Source organism: Protopterus annectens, chromosome 9.part0 (assembly GCF_019279795.1).
Source record: "Protopterus annectens isolate FY-2018-M chromosome 9.part0, PAN1.0, whole genome shotgun sequence".
NCBI classification, from domain to species: Eukaryota; Metazoa; Chordata; order Ceratodontiformes; family Protopteridae; genus Protopterus; species Protopterus annectens.
This window is the reverse complement of record NC_056743.1, coordinates 1,808,578,881-1,808,597,221: the sequence shown is the minus strand read 5'-3', so window position 1 is coordinate 1,808,597,221 and position 18,341 is coordinate 1,808,578,881.

Sequence of the window (18,341 nt, the reverse complement as noted above, 5' to 3'; positions counted from 1 at the left end):
TTCTAAGAATAATCTTTCTTCAAAGAGTGTAGAATTACACAACTCTTTATCCATATGATTGGTGCACACATTCTCAATTCCAGTTAAAAAATTACTTGTGCGCCTGCACGTTATATCTACTTACTAGTATTTCCTAAGCTTGTTCAGTCGTCGAATATAAATGTAATGCAAGTTTTTGCTTGGACATTTGATGTTATATTACCTATGACTTGTGAAATTTTGGATTTACTGTAAAAGTTTATAGTTATAGTCTTATAGAATCTGTCCTAAATTAAGTTTAGCAATCAAAAAGAGATTGTCCTGTAGTGGGCATTTCCTAAAATTTAGAAATTAGTTTCTATGATTTAAGACATGCATATAAAAACATTTTATCTCATATGATATTTTGTCAATGTGTATGTGTGTATGTGTGCACGTCTTTGATTGTGTGTGTGTGCGTGTGTGTGTGCTCCCGCACATGTTTGTAGGAGTGTGTTTGTGTGAGGGGTATATACCCAAGAATCAAGTGTAAAAAAAATCTTCCAACTGGCCTTCATACCAGGCTTGAAGGTGCTTTAGCTTGTTGAAAGGGATAGAACATATACAGATTATAGGAGGTTTAGTTTCTACAAAATGAAGCTGGTCAGATAAAGGTCAGTTTTTGATTTTACACCTTTTTAATAAGTACAAAAGATTTTCAGAAACACAGACTGACTTTTCTACTGTGAGTTATATGGCAATGATGAATAATGTATAAAATGTGGCTTTTTGGGAGAAATTTGACATCTGTATCATTTAGTTTAAATATGAGCTAAAAGCATGCAATGGTTGTATACAGTATCATGCCAAAGTGTTTTAGAGAGCTAGAGTAAAGGTGTGAAGCTACATTTAAGGTCAAGAAAAGAAATAAATGTTACTCCAGACTCCAGAGGACTGTTAATGTATAAACTTGTATCTGGCATGCAGTATTTTACAGCAGAAAGCTGGTATGCAACAAAACATTCTCTTTTGTACTCACATCTCATATTGTTGCCTCCAGCCTCCTACCAAATAGTCAAGAAATCCCTACTCCTCCAAATTTAGACTTAAGATCATAGGGGGTTACTAGGCTAATGGCTCTGGGGCCCTTATAAGCCTAGCCAAGAGTTTATTCCCAAAAAAGAAACCTCAGTCAGCACCTGTCAACCCTGTCGGTGAGGGACAAAGGTGGAACCCCTGGGACAAATTTGTGGTTTCCCATCCATTCATCAAGGCTGCACTTGAAGACGGTCAGCGAGATACTCTGACATGTATGGGAAGTCTGTTCCAGAGATGGGGCAGCCTCTGCGAGACAAACATGTCTCTTCAGCAGGTTTTGTTGATGTTGCATATTAGATTTTAGCCCTATCAAGCAGGTAATGCACCAGGAGTTAGACTTATGGATATGGAGCATCTCTAGTAGGGCAGGGTCTGATATTGCCGTGTAGGTGAGACAAATATCACCTCTGAGCAATCTGTATGATACTGAGTAAAATGATAGTGATTTGAGCCTTTCCGCATAGGACAGGTGTTGGAGGCCCTGGATTCTGTTTGTGAGGTATTTCTGTGGCCTGTCCAGTTGGTGCAGGTGTTTGGAGAAGTACATACCAAACGGGGCATTATACTCAATTACAAGTCTAATGAGGTAGGAGTACAGAGAGGTAATAACCTCCTTTTTTTCTGGATGCAATCCCTTTACTTATGAGATGAACCAAGTAAAAGGCTTTTCTGACAGCCACATGATGGTCGAATGTGAGATTGTTGTCAACCTGAGTACCCAGGTCTCTCACCACAGGTTCTGTTCTTAGGGGGTTGCTGTTGATGTGGTAATCATTAGGGGCCCTGTTTTTGCCAAATGGTATGGTAATATTTTTTTTGTTTTTAACTTAAGGCCATGACTTTGGCACCAGCTATTTGTAGCTGTGAGACCCTCTTGCAGTATGTTAACATCATTTTGGGAGTCAGTAACAGCACCCAATTTACAGTCATCCACAAACTTGGTCAGCCATAGGCCCATTGCCTTTGCCTGGACCACTGAGAAATAGATGCCAAACAGTAGGGGTCCCAGAACAGATCCCTGGGGGACACCACTAGTGACAGGTCTGCTGTCTGAGGTGATTGTACCTATTTTGATCTTGTGGGTCCTATCCAGAGCATCCAAGTGCTCCGGATTATGCGGAATGCACCACATTTAATGAAGAGCAAAGCCACTGTTCCACACTGAACAGCTGTGGCTCCGCTACAAGGCTTTTGATTGGTTTGTGTATCGCAATTACTGCCAATTGGCATTGCGGTATACAAACCAATGCATAGCTCTGCTGCTATCCACGTTGGCTGTGCTCTGTAGTTTTTGATTGGCTCGTAGACCGCATTTACGGCCAATCGCGAACTCTGTCTATGAGCCAATCAAGTAGAGAATCTGAGGAGGACGGGAGTCAATTAGAGCTCCCAAATAGAGGCCAATCATGTTCCTGGAAGCCTTTTCGCACCAAAATGATGGCTTGAAAAAGGCTTCCAGGAATCACAAATTTTACTTTTTTGTGTTCGATCGTTGGAGTTTCAATTTCAACACTAGGCTGGAAAAAGGAAGGAGTTGCAGTCCAGATCGAAGACATCAGGGGAGAAGAAGACGGGAGTCAGTGGAAGTTAGCCTGCCTGCCAGGAGAGGTGACTCGGCGAGAGAAGTCTGTTTGCAGTGTTATACAAGGGCTGAGATTTTTCTTTCTGCTGTGCTGCTGGACAACCGGGATTTTCAACTTTGTGTATTTGAATTGTATTGAGTTGAGGAGCTCAGCTGAAGTGATAGACAGAGCAGAGGTAAGTGTTTTAGGCTGTAATAGTTGCAAACATTTCCCTTATGCTAGCACAGACCCTGTGATTTTAGCAACTTTTAGTGTGTAAGCAATATTTAGTCTGTATTTGTGCTGCTTGTCCCACAGATCCTGTTCTAGCAACTTTTCTAAGTTTAAAACAACAACATTAAAGTGTCTGTTTCTGCTGCTTGTCCCTAATGTCTGTTATATATATATTTTTTTTTGGGGGGGGGACTGTATGCCATGACAGGTCCTTGTTCTAGCAACTTTCTAGGTTTATTAAGAGCAGTTTTTAAAGTGTTTGTATGTTTCTGTTGCTTGTCACCCTAGGATGTCTCTGAAAGTAATCCCCTTTCTAGGTTTATAAGAGCAATATTTTAAAATGTTTGCATGTTTCTGCTGCTTGTCCACTAGTACGTCTCAAAGTAATTGCCTTTTTTTTTTTTTTTTTGGAGAAACTGTATGCAAAGACAGGTCTGCTGCTTGTCCCCAATGTCTATTTTATATATATTTTTTTTTGGGGGGGGACTGTATGCAATGACAGGTCCTTGTAGCAACTTTCTAGGTTTATTAAGAGCAGTTTTTACAGTGTTTGTATGTTTTTGCTGCCTGTCACCCTCGTACGTCTCTGAAACTAATTGACTTTGTCTTTGGATAAAGATAGGTGGGCAAGTGAGCACCAGAGGATTGAAAGTGTCATTGAGGCAAGGAAGTGAAGCATGCAAGCCTTTATAGTAAACAAAAGGAGCAGAGATGAGCAAGAGAAGAGGGTGCAAAGTCAAGAAACTTCCAGTGATATGGGTAGGTTATGGCCCTATTGTGTTGTATCTTTGCTATTGAGGACATCTTGTAATTTTCCTTTCTGCACTTAGTCCCATTTGTTTCATTGTTCAACACCACTGTTTTGCAAACCTGCTAGGTATAGACTACCCAGACTGCAGTGAGGACAGGGATGTAGATACAGCTCACACCCCAAAGAAGAGAAGATACACAATTTTTCAGCCAAGCTGGGCAAGTGCCTTTGACTGGCTTTCGAGTGAAATTTGCCTTCTGCAAGACTTGTAACACGGATTTCACAATCCATCATGGGGGCCGACATGACCTGCAACGACATGCTAACAGTGAGAAACACAGGCAGAATTGCAAGCATGCAGCTGGAAGATCTATGGTGGATTTCTTTGGACCACAGAGTTTAGCAAGTACAAAGGTGGTTGAGGCAGAGGTTGGTTTTGTGTCTCTCCTTGCTAAACACAACTTATCATTTGCAGCAGGAGAACACATCCTGAAATTTATGAAGAAGTGTGGAGAGGATCAAGATGTTCTCCGTAAAATGACATGTGGAGTGACAAAGGCAGCATGCATTGCACAGGATGTGCTGGGGCCTCATTACCAGAATGATGCTGCAGCAGCCTGCCATAAATCACCATTCTGTGTGTATATGGACCAAAGCACAGACATGGGAGATGACAAACTGTTAGTCATCCTTGTTGGTTACCTTGATGAAAAGGCAAGCAAAAATGTGACAAGGTTCCTTGATATGCCAGAATGTGTCCGAACTGGACAAGCAATGTTTGATTCTTTAATGTCCAGCCTGACAAAATTTAACATTCCAGTTTCCAACATTGTGGGCTTTTCTTCAGACAATGCTGCCTCAATGATTGGAAAACACAATTCTGTGCTGTCTCGTTTAAAGGAGGTGAAGCCCACAATTGTAAACATGGGGTGTCTCTGCCACTTGGCAGATCTCTGTAGTAAGGCTGTAAAAGCACTACATTCACCAGTTGAAGAACTTGTATCAGATCTGTATTGCCATTTCAGTTCCAGTGCACAAAGACAACAAGAAGTTCAGGAATTTGCTTTGTTCACAGATACTGACCCCCCCAAGATCATTAGACATGCACCTACTAGATGGCTCAGTCTTGGTAAGGTTATTAACAGAACCCTGGACATGTGGCCAGCTCTAAATTCATATTTTCTGTCTGCAGAGCCAAGGTCTGCTAAGACTGACTTAATTTCTAAAACTTGCAGAGTCATGAAGTGCATATGATTTTTATGTTCCTTAAGTATGCACTGGAACCCTTACTGGAGTTCAACATACAGCTTCAGAGCAGAGAAAGTCAGCTGACACTGCATGCCACTGTGCATAAACTCCTGCAGCAGTATGCTGGCAGACTCCTCAGACCTGCATCTGCTGTCAGACTAATCAAACACAGTGATGTGTCAGTGTTGACTGACAGTAGCTATGTTCTACCAAATGGTGAACTTCGTATTGGCTATGAAGTCAAGCAGTACATGAACAGCCATGAGGAGGATATTGCTGGCACAGTCATTGAATTTAACTTTTATAAAAAAAGTTGCAGCTTTTTATGCTGCAGTGCTGCAGAAAATGCTGAAAAGTTTCCCATGCAGGATCACTTACTGAAAGACGCTGCATTACTTATTAATCCAGCCAAAAAATTGGACATTTCTTCAGGGCTTGTCAGAGATGTTGGCTTCCGTCTGGGTGTATGTGAAAATGATGTTGAGGCCGAACAACTAATCGATGAGTTCACCCAATATCCGAACGAGGACACTAGGAATCTGACAGGCCTAGTAGATGGGCCCCACTCATGTGTGTCACAGTACTGGGCACACCTTCTGAGGGACCTTTGCACTGAAGGGAAACTGCCACTCTTTAAGCAGCTGATGATGAGCCTACTTTGCTTGCCGCACTCTAATGCACAAGTGGAAAGGGCATTTAGTATGGTGCGGAAAGTGAAAACTGAACTGCGTCAGTCTCAGAGTGTAAAAACACTGAACTCTTTATTGGCAATTAAAATGAATGAAAAACTGGATGTCTGTGATATTAAGCTGCCAAAACCTGTTTTAGAGGCTGCCAAGAAAGCCACAGCAGCATACAATAAGTCTACATCTGATGTATGATAGGATGTTTAACTTGGTCTAAACTTTGTGTGAATTGCAATATGTCTGTTTACAAAAATAAAAATCACATTTACTACATGTGTTAGAGGCTGCCAAGAAAGCCACAGCAGCATACAGTATTACAGTAAGTCTACATCAGACATATGATAGGAATAGGATGTTTAATTTGGTCTAAACTTTGTGTGAATTGCAATATGTCTGTTTACAAAAATAAAAATCACATTTACTACATTTTCTAAGTGCTGTTTCATTTACTTATGGTGTGGTTATGGTATTGCAGATTATCAAAGGTTTTTGGATCTGAGAAGTGTGGTATTGAATGTTACAGTTCTACCAAGCTCCATGGCAATGGTGCCTTTTTGCGCAGTGCGAAAATAGGGTGTTCCACATTTTGACCATTTGTCACACATTGTTAGGGTCTGTGTTCCACATTGGCCACTTAAGAGGTTGAGACCTATGGTTGGGGATTAGAGAAGCGGACCCCGATGGCAGACAGCGTCTTCCCATCCTTCTCGCTTTGGACCAGCGTCCCGCGAACAGTCTTGCCGAAGAGCGAAGATCCGTCAAAGGGTGCATTCGTGAAGGACGCCTTGAAGGATCCGCGAAATCGCAAAGACGGAGCCAGGAGTGACGTCGCAAGGCGACCCCGGCTCCGCTGGCCCTAGCGGCTCCCTCCGTGGCATGGGAGAGTAGACGCATGGACGTATTAGAGATGGACTTTAGAGTGGCCATACGAGTCAAGAAAACTTTTTTGTCCTCGACCGACATGGACTCCGGGGGGGCTGCAGCGTACTCCTTAATTAAGTCTCGTTGCAGCCTAATGGTATGTGCCATGTAGTTAAGCGCCCTTACGGAAAAGGTCGCTGAACTAAACATCCGCTTCCCAATGTGGTCCAGTGCTCGAGATTCCTTATCTGGCGGGTGAACCGAAGAGCTCTTCTGTGCGAGTTCTCTCTTGGTGGCAGTTGCCACCAGCATGGCATCCACTGGTGTTCCCTTGGCCCAAGACAATCTATCCACTGGGGGGCTAAGGATCTTGTCGGGTCGCTTCGGGATAGGCTCCACGGTGTCGGGCTCCTTCCACGCCCTGGTAGTAATGAGGTCTACCAGGGGGACAGCCAGGGGGGGACACCCAGGAGGTAGAAGGGCCTGCCTCAAACGCATCCAGGAACACGGATTCATCTGCGGAAGGTTTTAGGGCAGACCACCCCCCCTCTAATACGCAACATTTCCATGATGTCTCCGAAGGAGACATCCTCGGGGGGTGACCTTGGGGAACCTTCCCCTTCATCTAAATCCGTGTCGGTTGTGACGGACTCGGGGGAGTCCAGGTGCCTCCTCTTGCACCAACGTTTTCGAGGGACCTCCTCAGTGGGACTGTCCGAAGATGGCTCGTCAACGGGGTCCTGTTCCTCTAAGGGAACCAACTGGAGGGCTTGGGCAGGCTGTCCTGATGGTCGGATGATGGAGGATAGACCCACATGCAGCGGGGGTACGGGAGGATCAGACGCCTGGACCGGGGTCCTGGAGGTCCTCGACAGTACCCTCTCCACAACCTCAAAAGCCGAAGGAGAGCTACTCTCGCCAGGCTCCGAGAGCAATCTCCTCGGCTCCGAGGTAGGGATCGGGGTCGGAGCCGATGCAGCCAGAGCCGAGAGAGGTGTGCTCTGAACCCAATGGAGCCGAAGACACACCAGCTCCCCCAGATCCGATGCTCAGCCCTCGGCCCCAAGAGCTCGGATCCGACAGACTCGAAGGCACAGTCGGGATCGGAGCTATCGGCGCTGACGAATCCCCGGTTCCGAAAGGGCCCGGATCCAATAACTCTGAGACCCGAAAACGGGTCGAAGAAGGAGTAATCGGAGCAAATATGGGGGCCGCGCTCTCCCCCAGAGGGGGGGGGAGGCAAGAGCACCCCCATCTGCATTTGGGTCTGGATGAATCGGCGCATCATCCGATCCATATCTGCTTCAGTGAGGCTTCTTGTTGACCTTGAAGTCATCGAGGCGGGCCAGGAGGGTCGCCTCGACGACCTCGAGGGAGACCGATCCTCCTCCTCCAGCTCCGGAGAAAAATGAGGTGAACGGAGCTGAGAGGGGGAGGATCCGTAGCCCCTCGAGGGAGACTTAGTCAGCTTAGACGGCGGGGCTGAGGGTTGAGTCTCAGCCCGCCTTTTGTGGGACTTATGTCCCTTGTTTTTATGCCTTTTTTCCACCGTAGTGGAGGTACCTGAATCCCCCAAACTCAAACCCAAAGAGGGAGGCTGAGTCGGGGGCCCAGAATGCACGAGGGCTGTGGAGACACAGCCTGTGCCTGAGAGGGGGAGGAAGAAGAAGCTGATTCCTGAGGCAACAAGCCCGCTAGGATCAGCTTGTTCTTCCTGTCCCTAATAGCTCGGGGATTAAAGGCCGCACAGATTGTGCAGGCCGATGACAAATGGGCCGCCCCCAAGCATAAAACGCATTGAGTGTGGCCATCAGCCGGCGAAAGCTTATGGCCACACTCAGTACATTTTGAGAACACTGCCTTAGGCCCTTCAGCCATAACACCACTCACACCAAAAAACACACCCAAACACTAAGAGGGGGGAGGGTGAAAGGTGGGAACTAACAGAAACAAACTAGTTAGAAAGGGGGGAACAAAGGTACCTAACTACACTTTCACTAACTAACCCAAGAAAACTAAACACTCACACAAGAAAGATTTTTTTTTTTTACAAAGAAAAAGGTTCAAATCTCACCAAAAGCCAAGGAGCGCTTCAAAAGTAGCTGCTTCAGCCGCGGCAAAAAACGATCTGAGGTAATGTAGCACATAGCAGGGGATTATGGGTAGGGGGGAGGATCTAGGAGCTCAGATTTTGTAGCTTGGAAAGCTGCCGGCTCGGATCCGAGATCGGATCAGATACCCACAGGTTGCAGAGCAAATGAAGTAACTGCTTCAGATCCATTATTATACTGAGTCCTGAAATACAGAGGCTGAATGGCCAGAAGAACAAACCTCTCTTTTCTCAGAGGTATGGTAATCTCAGAGTTGGTATATATAAGTTCAGGGGGTATGGGGGTGTAAGGTAGGCTTCCCCCTTGCAAAAGTTTTAAGGATAAAAGCGATTTTAGAGATTTGATCTTCTCCTGTGTTTTCCGTGTGTGTTTATGCGTACATCGACATATGCATAAATTAAATCAGCAGTTTTTTTGGGGGGATTTTTAGCACTTGGCATTTTAACTGCTGATATTTCTATATGGAACCACAAAAAAGACACTTGTTTTGTCTATCCTTAGGGGAAATCTGATGACATGTGAAAGGATAAAGTTACTAAAGAAAAAATGGGAAGGAAAATACCCCAACAGGGCACTTATCTCAAAGGATCAGACCTACAGACCTACTTTATGGAACAGCATTCGGACTGGTGGCAAAGTCCAGAGGATTTGGTGCTCACACATCACTTATGTACCTAAAGCCTTGGACGTAGGACATATGTCTGATGTATGGCACCTGGAAAGTGATAAGACTTTAATATGCTGGCTGGACTTTTGGATATCCTCAGCAGGATATCCCATCTGTAAAGAATAATGGAACAGTGATAAGGAGGGACATAAATAATGACATATAATCAAACAACAGCAAAGTGTCAAGGAACAGATGGAATTGCTCTGGAAGTTTGAAGGGAAGAATGTGAAAAAGATGGGCAAAGTTCTAGTTAGCAATATTAAAAAAGTGGTGGGTGGGAGAAGAGACCAGCATCTTGGGGGAAAAAAAAGCTTTGGTGGCTGCAATGTTTAAACTAGTCAACAGAATGGCAAACATGTTGCAAAAAATAACATATATGGATCACAGTGTTTTTGTGGAGGGGAACAGTTAGTTATGTAGTCACCATAACGATCGATGTATGTGGTCCATCTCGCCTACATTCCTTACTCATGGGTTCAGAGCTCAGAATCTCTAGCACAAAGTCTCTAATTGGCTGGGCTAAGCCGGTATCCCAAGATGCACCGCGCCCTAGCCCCAGATCTTGTTTGCAATCATACCAATCATAACACACACACAATCAACACTGGAAGAAATTCCAGCCAGATAAGGGAACAAAATCACTGACCTTGAAGGGTCCACAGAGCCAATATTCCTCCAAATCCTCTAGGAAGGGGGCAGGTGGGAGGGTACGTAGGAATGTAAGCGAGATGGACCACATACATAGATCGTTATGGTGAGTACATAACTAACTGATGTTATGTGGTCCTATCTCGCCTACATTCCTTACTCACGGGACAGCGTCCCCAGCACCTCTATCCTGGGAGGCTCATAGGAAGATACTCCTGAGAACCGTGGAACCAAAGGAAGCCCGGCCCCTAGAAGCCACGTCCAGCTTGTAATGAGTAATAACTGTTCGGAGAGGCCCAAGTAGCCACAGCACAAATATCATCCAAGGAAAGCCTAGCATGGAAAGCTATTGATGTAGACATAGCCCTGGTAGGCTGATCTTTGACGTGAAAAGGTAAATTTCTGCCTGCTGATGAGTAGGTGAATGAAATACAATCTTTGATTCATTTAGAAATTGTGCACTTGGAAATAGGACAACCTGCTCTGTTCTCTGAAAAGGACACAAACAGTTGATCAGATTTCCTAACATGCTTAGTCCTGTGTAAATAAAATCTCAGTTGTCTGTGCACATCCAGCTGATGAAACCTGAACTCTGCTTTATTGGAAAAGTTCAGAAAGAACACTGGTAGCGCAATAGATTGATGGAGATTGACAGTGGATGACACCTTCAGAAGGAAGGACGGGTTAAGCCTCAAAGAAACTCTGTCCTTATGAAAGATCATATATGGAGGTTTAATGGACAAAGCTTGAAGTTCCGATACCCTCCTGGCCAATGTAATGGCTATCAGAAACGCTGTCTTCCAAGATAAGAATTTCAATTCACAAGTGGCAGCCGGTTCAAAGGGTGGTGATGTAATAGCTTGTAGCACAAGGTTTAGGTCCCATGGTAGGACAGGTTCTGAAACAGGGGGATGAAGCAACCAAGCACCTTTTAGAAAGGCTTTACAGAGTTTGTGGCCCATGAGAGAGGGCTTGTAAGATGTGTGAAAATTGGAAATTGCAGCCAACTGCACTTTAATGGTAGCGGGCACGGAGCTAAAAAATCTATGACTGACGGAATTGGGGCTGTGAAGGGGTCCAAACCTTGGGCCTGAGCCCAAATGGAGCATCTCCTCCATTTGCTGGAATAAATCTTCCTGGTGGAAGAGTACCACTTCAGGTGAAAAGGAATGTCACCTGACTAGTGACGGACGTGGAGCAGCCAGGCTGTCAACCTGAGAGTTTGCAGGGATGGATGGAGTTGTCCTGACATATGAATCAGGAGGTCCGGTACTGGGTCCGGAGTCCATGGACCATCCAGTGCATACCGTTGAAGAAAAGGGAACCATACTTGTCGAGGCCAGTGTAGAGCAATAAGGATCATCCTGCTTCCCAAGAATATGGCTTTCTGGATCACTCTTGGTAGCAGAGGAAATGGAGGGAAAGCGTAGACCAGACCGGGGCCAATCGTGAGCTAGAGCATCCCTGGGTGACTCATACTCACTGCATTTGGCATTGAGGGGGCTGGCGAAGGGATCGCAGCAAGGCTGACCCCACCTTTTGAAGATCTGAACCGCCACTTGGTTGTTCAGGGACCACTCGTGAGGCATCAGAATAGCTCTGCTTAGCCTGTCCGCTATCACGTTGGACTTCCCTGGAATGTGCATTGCCACTAGAAACCGTTGGGAAGACTGCCCAATGCCACACTCGCCTGGCCACTCTGCAGAGGGGATAAGACTTTGCTCCCCCCTGCTTGTTCAGGTACCACACTACGAACAGGTTGTCCGAGTGAACTGCAATCGTTCCCAGAGGTAGAGAGTTTTGGAGTGCTCGCAACACCAGAAACACCGCTCTCATCTCCAGAACATTGATGTGCAAGTGTACCTCATGATCTTGCCACGTGCCTTGGACCATCCTGCCTAGATAATGCCCCCCCCACCCCATCTGGGAGGCGTCCGTGGTCACTGTGGCCACTGGAGACATAGGAATCAAGCTCCTTCCTCTGTCCAGATTGGCAAAGCGTAGCCACCAGAGGAGGTCCTGTTTGCACTGCTCCATGAGAAGTATCAAGTGGGAAAGAGGAAGCTTCTGAAAGGACCAGTGAGCTGACAGGAGCCACTGTAGGATCGCATGTGTAACCTGGCCAGAGGTACCAGCATGATGGTGGAGGTCATGGATCCCAAGAGCTGAAGAACTAACCTGGCCTGAACTTTTCTGAGGGGAACAGTGTGTGGATCTGAGACTGCAGCACTCTTATCCTCTCTTGTGGTAGAAAGGCGTGCATTTGAATAGAGTCTAGCTGTGTGCCTATAAAAACAACACGCTGTGAGGGCTGCATCGCAGACTTTTCCCAGTTCAAAGTAATTTCTAGATGTTGGCAAAGTAAGATGGTCGTCTCCCTGGCTTGAATGAGCAGATGCCTGGTGGGGGTGGTGAGAAGCCAGTTGTCCAGATACGGAAACACCTGGAATCCTAGATGTCTCAGGTGAGCTGTCACCACTGCCAAACACTTGGTAAACACCCTGGGGGCTGTGGTGAGTCCAAAGGGCAGGGCACGAAACTGGAAGTGACTGACTCCTGGATGCCTTCTCCATTTTGATGTGGTAGTAGGCATCCTTGAGATCGATGGAGCACATCCATACTCCTTTCTTCAGCAATGGAAAAATGGACTGAAGCATGACCATTCAGAACTTGGACTTCAGAACGTAGTGATTCAGTCGACTGAGATGCAGAATGGGTCTCAGGTCCCCTGTTCTTTTCGGCACCAAAAAGAGTCGTAAGTTCCTGATCTGACATGGTCTGAGGGGACTGGTTGGATGACTCCTTTTTCTAGCAGCTTTGCAACTTCTAGTGCTGCTTGACCCTGTTGACTGGGTGGGACCGTCCGGGATCCTTCTGACTGGGGGGGGGGTGTCAACACAAAGGGGATAATGTAACCTCCGGTAACTATTCGAAGCACCCAATGATCCTAGGTGATGCTTTCCCAGGCTTCCAGATGCAAAGAAATTCGGCCCCCGACTGTCTCTGGAATAGCACTGTCGGGCAATGCCTCAGGAACGCTGGAAGGAAGAACCGTGAAAGGAATCTCGGTCTGCCGAGTTGCGGGGGCCTCCTCTGCCTCTAGGATGGCGTCTTCCGGAATAATTCCCCCCCTGCCTCTGGAGGAACACACACCTTGAGCTGCAGGAAAGGACCTCTGAGACTTTTTGAACCACATTTTCCCTCCTCTCTGAGCCTTGGGATAAGGCCTAGAAGGGAGAGAAAAACAGGCCCCTATGGGAGATAGGGTCTTTCCCTCCTGTTCGCATCTGGTGAGGGTGTCTTTCACTTTGGGCCCGAAGAGAGAGGACCCATCAAAGGGGGCGTCAGTGAAGGAAGACTTAAAGGCCTCTGCAAAATGACACAGGCGCATCCAGGCTTGCCTTCTGAGAGCTACGTCTGAGCTAGCTGCCCTACTCGCCCCTTCGGCTGCATAAGATATGAGCCTCATAGACAAGTTGACAATGGAACCAAGGGTAGACAACTGGGCGTTAACAGTCTGCGCCACCGTCTCAGGCATGTTACCCATCAGAGTATCTCCTAGCTCCTTGAAGAGATCTCTTTGGAGCCAAGTGAAATGACAGAGGTAATTCAATGACCGTAAGGTAAAGGTTGCCGAAGACAGGGTACGCTTCCCATATCGGTCCATACTCCTGGACTCCTTGTTAGGAGAGTGGACTGAAGAAGAAACCTCTGCAACTTCCTGCTGAGTGGCTGCAGCCACCACCAAGGCATCTACCGAAACCCCTTTGGTAAGGAACTATTTCCCCGGGGGAGCAGAAAGGAATTTGTTTGGACATCTGGGCACCGGTTCCACAGAATCAGGGTTCTCCCACACCCTTCGACAAATCAAATCCAGGAGTTAGAGGGTGGTGACACCCAGGAGGTGGAGGGTTGAGCTCCGAAGGCCTTGAGGAATACAGACTCCTCCTCAGAGGGGGTCTTGGAAGGGCAGTCGCCTCTCTGTCTCAAAATCTCCAGGATGTTGGAGAAAGAGACATCATCGGAGGACAACTTGAGGGACCCCTCTGACTCCTTGAGGTTGGTATCGGAAGTGAGGGAATCGTCCTGGGAGTCTATGTGCTTCCTCTTGCACAACTTCTTTCTGGGAGGCTCCTCAGGCACTGACTCCGAGGGGTCCTCAAAATAGGGGACCACTCAAGGGGGTATCCCCAGACCTTCAGGCTCCACCATCCATGGAGAGGGGGCATCAGAGGCTCTAGCCAGGGTGTAAGGGGACAGAGTGACCGATCCAGGTGATGTAACTGATGACCTGGCCAGTGCACTCCTCATGGCCTGAAGGCCGGTCCCCCCGAGTCAGAGGACCGACCAGTCTCCGAGACCATGACCGGAGTAGAGATTCCCCAAGCCGAAGCACCGAGAGGGAGGCTCGGAACTGACAGGAGTCCCAAGGTATCCCCCCCCTCAGGTCCGACTGAGGAAACCTGAGTGCTGAAACCAGAGGACGGAACCGACCTGGTTGGAGCCGAAGCCAGCTCAGACAGACTCACATGGGGTATTGGAGCCGACATCAGAACATCACTCGGTGCGGAGCACTCTGGCTCTGATGACATACGGGTATTCGGAGGAGGAATCATCGGTACTAGAATGGGGACCGGCTCCGGAGCCAAAAACAGTTTTGCTAACACCGGTGACTGCAGGAGCCTCCTGACCACCCTATCCACATCCAAATCAGACAGCCTAGAGGATTTGGAAGAAATAGAAGGAAATCGGGATATCCTAACTGGAGACTCATGCCTGACACTGGGTGACCGGCTCCGAATAAGTTCCAATAGTATCGGAGCCAAGGTAGACTCCAGTACAACAGATACCTCCTGCGGCCCCGAGGACAATGGAGCAGAGGAGGAAGTATCCACTTTACAAACCTTCTCCGATGGCTCCGAAGAAGCAGACGGAGCCGGAGATCTTTTCTTGGCCTTAGAAGGCTTAGGCTTGGTGCTAGAAGATGAAGACGACTCCAAGGCCTCCTCAAAGGAGGGCTTAATCACATCCTTCAAAATCAGCTTATTTTTACGTTCCTGCAGTACCCTAGAGCTAAAAACATGACAGAAACTGCAGGACTCTTGCAAGTGAATAGCACCAAGGCAATAAACACATCTGTAATGGACATTTTATAGCCACATTTTGTACACTTCTTAAACCCAGAGGGTTTATGTTCCTTCAGTTCATTCGACATGGTAAGCAACCACGCCACTGACAACCAACAGAGACTAACACAAGAGGAAGGCGGGAAGACCAAAAACCACTTTAACAGACAAGGAAACTCTAATTTAAACACTTCCTAAGAGGAAGCTTAACCACCGACAAGAAAACAGTGCAAAACAACAAGGGAACACACTGGAGAGGACTAGGTCCTCTAACTTAAACGGGCCTAGCCCGCGAAAACAGTACTCTCAAAAAACTCACACAACTAGTCAGATACAAAGCTAGCTATTAAAATAGCTTTCCTCAAAAAGTAGACTGCTAAAATACTTAGAAGAATTTTAAAAAGGGTACTTAGCCACAGCCAAGCGAGACCACGTCCTAACTCTACGAGCGGCAAACGAGATCTGGGGCTAGGGTGAGGTGCATCTTGGGATACTGGGTTAGCCCAGCCAATTAGAGACTTTGTGCTAGAGAAATTGAACCTGTGAGTAAGGAATGTAGGCGAGATAGGACCACATAACATCAAATATTTAAGATGGCGAAGCATGGTGTAAGAAAGCATCACTATTGTTGGGGAGTCTTGATGCACAGAAGGCATCTGAGGAGTCTGCTGAGATTTTATGAGTAGGACAATTGAAGCTTGTGTGTTTCCTGATACAATAGGATTACTTTAATTATGAGAATATATGAAGAAGCTGGAGGCAAGAGTTAAGCTACAGGCTTTCCTCTCAAATAAGCGGTTTTAAAAGATGAGCTTGGCAGAGGTGTCCGTTTTCCCTTTTCTTATTTTCTTTACATTTACAGCCACTGGCAAATAAAATACAGGAAATCTGCAGGTATATTATACCTGATAAAAGCAGGAAAGAACATTTCAGTGCTGTGGAAAGTTATGAGGCAGTTTCATGTTTACTTTTCCAGCTATAAAATAAATTAAGATAAATGAAAGGCTACAGTGGTAAATTACATACCTATGCATAAACTGGTTCAGTGACATATATATATATATATATATATATATATATATATATATATATATACATACATGTATAAACATACATACATGGGGATACAAGATTAAGTTATTTAGATTTATGGATTAAAAAGGATCGTGTTATGGCAGCTAAAGGTATGTGAAAAGAAACTAAACAAAAGATAACACAAAGCTGGAAGCTCTTCATTATTGAAATGGATAGTAACATAAATGCAATGAAAATGTTTCTACTGTTAGTTTAACATACAGGTCAGGTGTACTTTCATCAACCACAGAAGTTGTGGACCATAACTAATAAGTTGAAAGAATGCATTTGGAAGAAGATAGCAAGATTAAAGTGAGATAAATTGATTCACCACATAGAATGAGTTGGTTTAGGATTATCGGATTTGAAGGGATACTTTAGAGCTATGTATTTAAGGTATGAGTACACATCACAAGCAGAAGGCTACACATTAAAATGGAAAGGGATGATATTGACATTGGGGAGATTTTCAGAAGGTGACAGTAGGATTTTGGTTATAGGTCCTTAAAGAGGAAGAGGAAAGGAAGGGCAATAATCATACAGAATATAAAAGTATTCCAAGAACTAAGCCATCATGGGAATGGAGAAAGATTTTATCAATATCAGCTTCAAGTAGGGTGTAGAAAATAGGTAAAGGGGACAAGAATTTACTGAAGAAAATTAGCAAAAGAACCAAGGTATTGGGAAAAAATAACTAGAGAGGGAAAGAGTAGAATGAGGCCAAGCATAAGTTTGGACTGCAGGTTACAGTTTGCCTTCCATACCAGGGATAGACTGAATATAAACAAACAGAAAGGGAGAGGGACATGCTAAATGAAAGACCAGCTCTGGCAAAGTTTTCTTAATTGAGTCTAGAACTGGTTACTTTTAAAAATGGGAAAATTAGTGGGGCATATAAAATGCTTCAATGATAACTAAGAATCAGTGGGGCATGTAAAGTGCTTCATGATAACTAAGAATCAGTCATAGTAAGTTAGAAAAATTGGGAAGAGAGAATGGAAAGGCTATAAAGACATCTACATTCCTCCTGAGTATGCAACAAAGTCTGGAAGGCTTACGATTTTTTTCATGGAAGTGTTTACCTAGGTATTTTTATACACCAATCATACTTGAGAGTTTTTCTTCAGGCAGATACACACAAGAGGTGTGATGGGAGAAACTGAGGCAACTGGGAACTTGTCTTTTGGGAATGTTAAGAGCTGGCAGATTTTAAAAATTCCCTACAGTGTACTTTGTCACAAATGTTGGGGGAAGAAAGATTTGCAACTCAGGAAGCAATTCAGTTCAGCTGGGAAAAAGGATCCAGATTAACCAGACATGGTAAGGCCTTACAAAGTTTAATGCTACTGAGTTTCAAGAAAAAACAATTACTAGAAAGTATAACGTTGAATTGAATAACAACTGTTAAAACAGAAAACGTGTATAATGCACAAACATGAAAAGTGCTTGCTATGGTTTGTTTTCTTTTCAGTTATTGTACATCTACCCAAGTCACTGTCTACAATGCAAGAAAAGATATTACAATGTTTAAACTGATCACTTGTAGTGTAGATCACTGAATGTCTGTCTTGCAGACTAAGTAGCAGAAGCTGGCGGTAACTGATCAAGCTATGTGACAAGAATACAAGGAAGACTGTTGTAATTGGAGCAAAAAAAAGCAAGAGGAACTGCCATCAAAAAGCAAGAAGTCTCTACACAGACAGTTATTAACACATTGGGGGGAGGGGGCATTCCAAAAAGCTTAGTGCTTCTGAGAAGTTTCAAGTACCGTGAGATGGCTGTACTTTAACTTTTACTTATTATACACCTGAAATATGTGTTTTTAAATAAATATATTTGTATGCAGATATGGCCATATTCTGTGAAACAAGGTGAATATTAAAAAAAGGACCCACAGTAATTAACACCTCACATGCCGCGGTGGTACAGCAGTAGCGTTGTTACCTCACAGCAAGAGGTTCTCCTGTTCGATTCTCAGCTGGGCTTGGGAGTGCCTTCTGTGTGGAGTCTACATGTCCTCCCCATGGTTGGGTAACGTTCGAAAGACATGCGTGCATAAATGGGCGTGCCTTCGTTGAAGGTTGAGCGTAGAGCTGGTGCCTCAGCGTTTCGTAAAAATCTACTGCCAATCATTAGTGGACTGGAGTTCCGCTGTGGCAACCCCTTACCGGGAAAAGATGAAAGTAATTAACACCTCACAGAGGCCCAAAGTGCCTTTGAAGACACTCCCCACAGTATCTGAAGTATTATGCACAGTTCTGGAGACCTAATCATTTGAAGAGCATAAAATGGAAACAAGATGGAAGACAATAGA